This window comes from Ambystoma mexicanum, chromosome 1q (assembly GCF_040938575.1).
Source record: "Ambystoma mexicanum isolate Mex_15411 chromosome 1q, UKY_AmexF1_1, whole genome shotgun sequence".
Lineage (NCBI taxonomy): Eukaryota > Metazoa > Chordata > Amphibia > Caudata > Ambystomatidae > Ambystoma > Ambystoma mexicanum.
Window position 1 is genome coordinate 548,030,291 of NC_090922.1, and position 10,382 is coordinate 548,040,672.

The window sequence follows — 10,382 nt, forward strand, 5'->3', positions numbered from 1 at the left end:
ATGCTTCCTCAATCTTTCAAAGGTTTATGGACCGTATATTTTCTGATCTCTTGGGCCAAAACACTGTTGTCTACTTAGACGATATTCTGGTTTACTCCCGTCAGCCCGAAGAGCATACTCGTCATGTGAAGGAAGTATTACACAGGCTGCAGCGACACCATTTATTGGTCAAGCCGGAAAAGTGTGCTTTCGCCAAATCCTCCGTCTCCTACCTGGGGTTTATTTTGTCCAGCGAGGGGATCACCATGGATCCCAAGAAGGTCAAAGCTATTCTAGGCTGGCCCTCCCCTTTGTCGGTCAAGAAGATTCAAAGATTCTTGGGACTGGCCAACATTTACCGGAAGTTTATTCCCGAATTTTCCAGACTCACTCTGCCTATCACCTCCTTACTAAAGAAAGCCTCCATGCCTTTTCGCTGGTCCAGGGAAGCCGAGGAGAGTTTCATCTGCCTGAAAAGAAGATTCTGTTCTGCCCCTATTCTGAGACAGCCGGACCAACTGCTACCCTTTATTCTTAAGAGCGACGCCTCTGCGGGTGCGGTTGGCGCCGTTCTCCTTCAATCAAATCAGCGCCAAGAACATCCCATCGCCTATTTCTCCAAGACTCTGAACCCTAGTCAGCTGAACTACTCCGTCATAGAAAAGGAACTCTTAGCTATGAAACTGGCTTGTCGAGAATGGAGGCATCTTCTCCAAGGAAGCTGACACCCGTTCCTGATACGTACTGATCACAAGAACCTACAGATCCTACGTCAACAAGAGTGTTATAACACCAGACAAGCCCGATGGGCGCATTTATTTGCACAGTTCCATTTTCTCATCACATACATACCTGGTACCCAAAACCAGGTTGCTGATGCCTTATCTCGCAGAGATGAGACCTCTCCGGGATACGAGAAAGAACTCATGTTTCCTCATATCAAGATCATTTCCGCTGTATCGTCTTTCTTGGAAGAAGTGATCTCTTTCCCCAGAAGAAACGCTCTTGCAAGTGGGGAGGACTCCGGTGGATCGGAGGGACGGTCTGTACTTCACTCGAGGGAGGCTCATCCTTCCTTCAGAGGACCTCAGAATACAAGCTCTCCAGTGGTGTCACGACTCGAAGGTGGCTGGGCATAGAGGCTTACGAGGGACTTTGGAATTACTGCAGGGATCCTTTTACTGGCCCGGTATGCGAGCCGATACTCAGGCATACATCCAGACCCGTCGGACCTGTATGCAAAATAAACATTCCACTCGAAGTCCTCCTGGCCTGCTTCAACAAGACTCGATTCCCTCAGGCCCCTGGAAGCACATTTCTACAGATTTCATCGTAGATCTACCGGTTTCCCAGGACTGTACCTGTATCATGGTAACTGTGGACGCCTTCTCGAAGTTGGCTCATTTTTCCCCCTTACCCAGGATACCTTCGGCCTCCCTTATGGCGGAAGTCTTCATGAAAGATATCTTCAGATTGCATGGTCTCCCCAAAAAGATCGTGTCTAACCGTGGGAGCCAATACACCTCAAAATTCTGGACTGCCTTGTGCAAACTGCTGGGTATCGAAAAGGCTCTGTCTTCTGGGTTCCACCCACAGACTAACGGGAAGACGGAAAGGCTAAACGGGACCCTCGAGCAGTATTTGAGGTGTTTCATTAACCAACAACAGGATAACTGGGTTTCCCTCTTACCAACAGCTGAGTTCGCTTATAACAATTCTGTACACAGCGCACTTGGGATCAGCCCTTTCTTTTGTACATATGGGTACCATCCTAAATCTATAGTACCCACCTCCTGGACTGAGACTCCCATACCATCCTTAGAAACCTCTCTGTCTAAATTAAAGGAAGCCCATAACACCGCCAACCAAAGTCTTCTAAAGGCCAACACCCGTAACAAACTACAAGCTGATAAACACCGGAGACCTGTACCAGACTGGAACAGAGGTTCCAAGGTCATGCTATCCACCAAGTTTTTGCCCCGCTGGGTACATCCTTCTAAGCTATCTCCCCGATTCATTGGTCCCTTCGAAGTCCTATCCAGAATCATTCCAGTAGCTTATCGCCTCAGACTGCCTAAGAATCTTAGTCGCATTCATCCGACCTTTCATACCTCTCAATTACCTCCCTTCGTATCAGGGAACAGAAAACAGAATACCCCCAAACTCCACACTTTGCCTGCTCCCACCTCTGAGGAATACAAGGTCTCCCACATCCGGGATTCTCGTTACCACAGAGATCGCCTTGAATATCTTATTCATTGGAAAGGCTATCCTTCATCTGAGGATACCTGGGAACCTCGGACCCATGTGCATGCTTCCCGTTTGCTACGTCAGTTTCACAGATTACATCCCAGCAACCCGGGGGGAACCCGACTTCGAGGGGGGCATACTGTCACAACCGCAGGTTCCTGGCGTTTATGGAAGAGGTGGAAACATGGCGGCCATCCGACTGTGCCGCCACGTTGTGCTCCCAAGCACTGTTAGCGGTCTAGTCCTTTCCATCATGGCCGCCGCCGAGTGTATTTCCCTGTTTACGCTTGGCGGCTCGGCGCGTTGCAACTTCTGATTCCTCTACGTTGCTAGCGCTCCTCAGTTCTCTCGCTTGGCGGTGTTCCGCTCCTGTCCTATTTTCCCCTGCTTACCTCTCTCATTCAGTTGTCTTCTCTTCCCTCTCTTGCCTGCGCCCCGTTATTTCACTTGGGGGCTTGGATTGCTCACCTCCCTTCGCTTCTCCTGCCTTGCCTCTTTTGAGTTCTCTCTCTCTCTGGCTCCCCCTCCTTTGATTCCATTCAGTTACGTTCTCTCTACTCACCTCGCGGAGCCCTTACCTGCCGGATTTGCCGGTATCCCATATCCCGCTGGTCTTGGATTATCCTCTCGTTCCGCTGCATCGGATATCTACACTCCGAAGGGGTTTTTGTGCCGTAAGGCTTTTCCCCTTGCCTCGCTTGTCTGTCGCGGGGGGGAGTCACCGCTGATTCGTTCCCAAAGGGTTGCGGTGGCTTCCTCCCGAGGCCGACCCTATCTACACAAGAAGAGGAGGACTTTTACTCGTCGATCCCGCGGAAAGAAGTTGGACTTCTCATCATCATCAGGTGAGGAGGAAGGGGAACTTGAAGACTCTCAGGGTTCGAGTGGGGTGGACAACATAACGGAAAACCCTGTTGATACGCCTACAGCGTCAGGCATTGTTGATAGTGGCGCCAAAGTTATAAGCCATCCAAACTGATTTTTGCCATCCCAGTAATGCACCAGTAAGGAAAGATGTCCGCGAACATCACCTGACTGCCCGGGCTGTTCACAGACGTTGGAGAAGGTAACACAGCATTTTTTTGGCTTTTTATTGCCATATTCCATACTCATCACCCTTCACCTCCCCAGAGATTGTATCATTAATTTGACAAGTGCAATGTTGTGTTTTTTAATATGTTTAACCGTGATTTTTGCGGACAACGGACGCTGTCCACAAATCCAACATGGCGGGCGTTTCCAAAAATCTGACGCACCTCATGTTTTTTTATTGAACAATTAGTGGGTGTGACCTATGTCCGCAGATCTCACGCGCCCTCTGGGCCAATCAGGGGCCGTTTGCGGACCGAACAGGGAAGTGAGTCCGTGGACCGCACCCAGATATCACTAACTTTGTTTTACCTACTTTTTGGTTGTTTTAAAAAAAACTACAGGATGGATTTACACCAAATTTACAAAATCATGCTTTCGGGACCAAGCGCAGCTCCTGCCACAAATTTGGTGAAAATCGTCCAGCGGTTTGGGCTGTAGGCGTGAGCAACATTTCTTTCCATTGCGTCTATGGGAAAAATGCATTTTGGGACCCCCCTATAACTTGCCCCACCTGCACGTGACCTTTCAGTGTTATTGTGGGGACCTGAACAGCCATGTTAATATGGATGGGTAAATCTAGGCCTGATTACTTGGGAATGAAGTGTAAGAGTCAATTTATTGTGCTAAACGGAGCAGCAAATATTGCCTGTTGGATTGTCTGAGCGTGCAGAGCAGGAGATACTAAGCACAGTCCTTCCAACGTCACTTGCATTATCAGAACAGAAAGAGCTCACTGTGAGCGTGTTACTGTGTACACAGACAGTAGAGTTATGCACAAACAAAACAAATCCTGCATCTATAGTCAGGGGAGTTGCTAGGTCTGGAAAAGACCCGGGGCTAAGCTGATGTCGGAACTGTTGGGACTAGGGGCTAGCTGGTCTTTTGGCTGTAGCTCCTAAGATTCTATCCGGGGCTACAACCAAAAGAACAGGGGCTATAGTTCCCCTAGCCCCCCCTAGCAACGCCCCTGTCTATAGTGATTAACTTCGGCGTGCCATTCAATTACATTATTTCAATGCGCTGAATTGACCAAAGACATTTATGAATATTACCTTGCTTTCACCAGATTCCTTGCTCTCGGGATGTATCGATTTAGGCAGCAATGTACGAGCACACGTAAGCAGCTTACGTCATTTTCTGGGGCCAAGAACAGCAAGCCCTCTCGTTGTTCTTGTGCAATGTTGCTTGTGGTCCTGGGGAAAGAGGAGTGGCGGTCGACGATATATGTGTGGGCACATTCAATGTGATGTTGCTGGTCCCTCCTCAATTTCGATTTGGTAAATGGGGGTCTCGGGCACACAACCGGAAGATAGAGTCTAAGGGTGAATTTTGCTGCTCCCAAGGCTTTCGCCTTACTCAGAATAAGATATAGTTCAGTAGGTTTGGGACTTGTTGCACGACTCAGGCGGTAATACCATTGTAACATGAGGCTCAACGGCAGCTGTTAGTTTTCCAGTATGTCGTGTGGCATAGTTGTCATCCTATAACCAGCAGGTGTCGACATGTTCCGGGCTTGCAAAAAAGCAGCATTTTCATAGCAGCGTGTTTCTTTTGATTTCTTATAAAGGAACAGTGATTAACTTGCCACATTTCAAATATTTAGATTAATGGGCGTTAAAAAGAACATTTTGTCAACATTTTGTAGGATTGAAGAATACAATCCTTTGTGTCTTTTTTATTTAAACCTATATTTTATTGTAATAAGTAGGATGCCAGGTGCCATTTGATTGAAAATGGTGGTCAAGTGCTTCATACGGAAAACTTGCACTTCACTTGGTGACTGGAGCAGTATAAAAATACCTTTGAGAACAACATAACTTCATTGATTCTTGATGTCACAGAGCCGACCATGAGAGAAGGAGAGAGGATCAGTGAACACTGTTCTACCGCAGGCTCGTTTGAGGATTAGACTGAGAGCATCTGGGAATAAGCTTGGGTTTGAGCCCTGGGGGAGGATCCATGGCCTGCGGCATATGTAGAATGTATCCAGGTTATTGGCAGAAACATAGAAACAAAATAAAGCCACAATATTGAGTTCAACTTTGCTTTGGCCTTGATTCTGTTACACTTCTTAGTAGAAATCGTCAGTTTATGTTCCCCTCCTAAACTCTCCTTTAGAGTAACCCCTCAAATGCTTCTGTATTATTTGACAGGTGAATATCTCTAGTCTGTAAGAAATTCTTTGCAAGGCAAATGGAACAATGAGAAAGAGAAATGGTGACCTCAAGGAGGAGGGAGGATGGCTGGAGGTCAGTGATCACATCTAGTTGTCCATGGTTCTGTGCGGTGCAGTTGAAGCAAGGTATAATGTTGGCAGAAGGGCAGGGCAATAGCTAGTTAGCGAATGCTGAGGGGAAGGTCTATAGGAGATAGCAGCTGAAGAGTGAGCACTCATACCATTCATTTATAGGGTATTGTGGGGGACAGTTGTTGTTCCGCTGGGTTCTGAGCCACTCTAGAAGACAAGGAGAAGATGGGAAACTGAATAGAGGGGCACCATGATAGGACAAGGAGGGAGGGAAAAGGACCAAAAGCAGGAGAAAATGCAGCGAGATAGCAGAGAAGAGGAGGACTAAGAGTGCTGGTGGACAAATCAGTATAGAGTCAGAGGAAAAAAAGCAAAGACAAGCAAAGGGGGGGCATACTGAGAGTCGGGAATTTTTGTGTCAATGAGGCTCATGCTCAGCAAACATATGACTATTTTCAATTAAAATCTTTACATAATCATTCATACAATACGTTAGGGAATATATTCATGTGGGACACACAACATGAGGAAAATAGTTAAACAGTATTTCCTTACTCAAACCCCTTCATCTTGCTCTCATGTGCCTCGTGCAGAAATGTCTCTGATATATAGTGTGATTAAAGCTTGCACTGCTGACTTGTGCCACAACTGCTCTGTGGTTGAAAACCCTGCCCTGATGCTGTGTGTGCTGTAGATGTAAAAACATGTGCTCTCCTGCTGGGAATGTTTATCTATTCGGCGCACCCGTGAAAGCCCCTGTAAGTCCCGCTTTGCCACGGGTTGCTCTCTAGCATTTTGGATTTGGAACTCGCCTTTTGCTGCCTTCTGTGAAAACAACGGACTTCAAGCCCCAGCAGGTGAAGGACTATACAAAAAAGTCTATATAGTCAATTTTTCTGTGTAAACAGACTTTGATATGTTTTTCCTCTTCACATTTAGGCATTTTGCAGTATTCTACGGGGCGTGGCTATTTAAACACACTCGCGAGCGCACTGCGCGCGTGCACCCATGAAAGCCCCTTTAAGTCCCGCTTTGCCGCTTCGCCGCGCTTGTCGCGGTTAGTAGTTAGTCTGTGGTCTTTAGTTATCAGTACTTGCTTTTTACTTTTCTTTTTTCAGGATTGGTGTTTGGTGATTTGATTTGATTTAATTTTATCATGAAACGAGGCATTACTACTTTAAAATCGGGAATGCTCATAGTAACTGCCTTGCATTACACCAACAGTGAAAGTTTTCTACACAATTCATCACCTTGTCCAACAAAAAAATCTCGATTAAGTTCCACACCCCGTATGGGTGTAACGAAACCCAAAACAAGATCAAAAGCTGAAATGTTATTAGGCATGGATATTCAACCCTTCTGTCGTGATGCAAGTCATGTGGACTCTATCGATTTGGACAGTGAAAGCACCCCGGTTGTGTCAACCAGCTGTGCAGAAAAAACAATTGCTCCAATTATTTGTCATGAAAAAGACGTTCCATATGGACATTCTGGCAAACATGATGCCGTGGACATGGAAAGATCTGGTGGGCAAAAAAAACATGTGACAGCGACCGTTCCAACGGTAACTTTTGCAAAAGAAAATGTATCTTTAACTGATAGCATTTTGTTGAACAATGTGTTAACTGGTCCTGTTGCTTCATCTGTTAAAGCACCTGTTTTGTCTGTATTGTCTGATAATGATATTTCCAACTTTAAACTGTCTAAAATAATGATTGCAGGGGACATGGCTGTAATTGATTTAGACACGAACGCATCATGTTTTTCTGCTTACAGTATTTCTGAAAACCTATCCAAATCCCCAATTTTATTTACAAACATTAGTGCTGCTAATTCATTAGAGAAATTATCATTTATTGCTCCAACTCCACGAAAAACTGGGGTGAACTGTTCTCCTATTGTGGATCCGGTTGAAACCCAAAATGTATTTACTGGTATTGCTTTGACCTCAATGAACACTGCTATTCTTTCTCTGGCCAAATTGTTTGAAGCTCTACCTAATAAGGCCGATGTACACTCTAATCAACTCAATCAGATTTTATCTGGGCAACTTACTATCACAAATAAACTTGAAACTCTGGGTGGACCAACCATCTTGCCCACTGTGAAAAGGTCAGTAAGCTCCCAGACTCTTTCGCAACCTGGTGCTCTCCCACAGAATTATCAGAGCATTCCTTTCATATTGAACCCCATTACTGATCTGGCAAATATTGCAAATCAAGCTGCGGTTGATCAACAAAAAAAAAAAACTATGCACTTTTCGGTGGTACAAGTACAAATGTATTTGATCTGCTTGCAAATTTGGGGCACAATAATGGTGTCCTTCCTAAGAAATCTAAAAACATCAGATCTGTGGCTAGACGATCATCTCAAATCAAATCATTTGTCGAAAATCTTTTGATTCCATTAACAACTACTAAAAGTGCTTCGAAAGCCATAGCAAAAAAATTCCTGCTGCAATCACAGTCGAAGAAGGCCAGGGTGTTGCCAGAACCGAACCATTCAGTTAAATTGTATAGCCCTTTAAATGCCTTGATAGGTCCTGCTGCTGCTGTGGCTAAAGACACAAGTAAAAACCAAATTGCCAATGTTTCTTGTTCAAAATCCACGCTACCCCTAGAAGATCAGAGCTTAACAGATCACCGTAAAGAAATAAGACAAGCTGTGGACGAATACATGGCCTCCAAACCAGCACCAAAGAAGCTGAGCTTGGCGACATGTGAGACTGTAAATACGTATGAGTCTGGCCCCTCTCTTGTACAGAAAGTGCAAACAGATCGTCCTCAAGCCCCTGACAGTATATATCCAATACAATCTGTGACACAGGCGCAATCTCATAACAAGACAAACGCGCCAGCATCCAATATCTCGTCCTCATGTGATATAGAAAATATGATATAGAAAAACTGATCCAATCCACACTATCAAAGTTCTTTGACGCTCATGCTTCCACAAAAAGCAGTGAGCTTGGGTCCAAGAATCCAAATCTTCATGATCCTAGTATCTTTTCAAAACAAAAAATTCTGATTTCGTGTGCCAACCGACCTGCAGCCTCAGTTCTATCCATATTCAGTAAGATTCCTGAACTTGATGATATAGGCACCATTGATATTGAGTCAAAGCTACCCTAACCAAAGGCGTGACATAGGGTCACCGAGATTTGCAGTAGAGCTAGATAGCTGCTAGCTCGAAAGACAAAAAACACCTGAGAAGGTGAGAGTAACAAAAACAGGGTTTTTATTTTATACTAACAGAAAAACAATTTTTTACAAACTGCGCCGTGGCGCTGAAGATATGCATAGTGAGCACATTGGAGTATGCATTTTTGTGGATTAGTATGCAGAGTGGAAGAAACAAGTTTTTTTACATATGTTGTTTTGAATGATAAAACATTTAGCCTTGTCTTCTGGTTCGGTGTGAGTAACTGGTGGCTGTGGTTGAAGAGATGGAGCAGCGTTGATACACCAGGTACAGAACGGTCTTCAGGACAATTTGATCAAGTCAGGTAAGTAGTGGAGTCCGTCGGCCTGTTGGATTACAGTGGAATATTTAGTTTTAGTGAAAGAGGTGTCTGAAAGATTTAAAAACTGCAAAACAGGGGGGACCTACCATGTTCAATTTTCAGTGGCGCCTTGGTCAAGTTCTTTAAAGTCCAGGAAGTTGGACTGGGAGGCTGTCTGCATAGGTCAGAGGCCTGGAGCTAAGTGAGTAAAAGAAATAAATCTTTAATATCTTGATATAGATTTGTACTGTGACGTCGTGATCGGACACAGCGCTGTTTATGAGGCGAAAACCTACTATAGTGAGCTGGTGTCTGTCCGTTTAAAATCCTAGAAAGACTGCTTAGCCAATAGGTGCTTTGGCGAGATCGACTGTGGAAAGCTAAGTGAAATGCACAGGTCTTAGAAAAACGTGTGAGCAGCCCAGTGAATTGAATTGCCTTAAAAGAGGATTGTACAGTGAAATGAAGCCGTGGGGGCAGCATAAAGAATATGTTACTGACCGACATCTAGACACATCAATGCAAGTGCTTGAATGCAGGGAAAGTAAAATAGTTCAGTCAACTGTGATTTCAAAAAAGCCATGCATGTGATGGAAAACGCCCATTGTGGTCTAAATCACTCGGTGTGCGAGTTCTTGGATGCTGCAGCTTTATATTAAAGCCGGGTGCCTGTTCAAGGAAGGAACGAGTGGTTTACCTGAGTCCCAGGATGCGATGCGGTGTGCGGCGGCGGAAAGCTCTTCTTTGGAATGAGCTGTGTCAATGGTGGGGGCTAATGCACATGTGCGGTAAAGAAGTGCTTAGCTTTGCTTGCATTGCGTGCCTGTCTTGGAGCTGTCTGATCTGCGCATGTCAGAAAAAGAGCAGTGTCTGTACTCGAAGACATCGAGTCGCATAATTAGAGGAAAAAGTTGCTGGAAAACGGAACAGTCTCTTACATTCAAGGCATGTGTGGTGTTTCTGCCTTGTTGGTTTTCTTGCAAAAATGAGTGAGCAATAAAGCCAGAATACATCAAGATGACGCTCTAAGTAGTGTCACTGATGTAGCGTATTTGTTGGTACGTGCTTTACAGGAACCCCAGAAAGGGTGGGGGAACAAACATTCTTTTTAAGCACATTGGTAAATCGTTGAAAAAATACTTGCAATAATGAATGTGCAGCAAAACCGAAAAACCATCTTGGAAAGCACTCGTGGTCCGTGTTGATGATTTAGTGCTACATGTCAAAGAGGTTCAAAATACATACATCACAGAAAAACAGGTTCAAACATTTCGTTTTTAGAATGGTGGAACGTCGTTAATAATTGTATAA

The 10,382-nt window shown here is 45.0% G+C and overlaps 1 long non-coding RNA gene across 1 annotated transcript; it reads right to left on the reverse strand.

Moving 5' to 3' along the window:
• Window positions 1-8,455: 8,455 nt before the first annotated feature.
• On the reverse strand, window positions 8,456-9,893 carry LOC138521660 (uncharacterized). Its single transcript, XR_011283092.1, has 3 exons — window positions 9,769-9,893; window positions 9,179-9,269; window positions 8,456-9,096 (listed from the first exon to the last, which is right to left on the reverse strand). It is a non-coding gene; the product is annotated as an uncharacterized lncRNA (long non-coding RNA).
• Window positions 9,894-10,382: the final 489 nt, after the last annotated feature.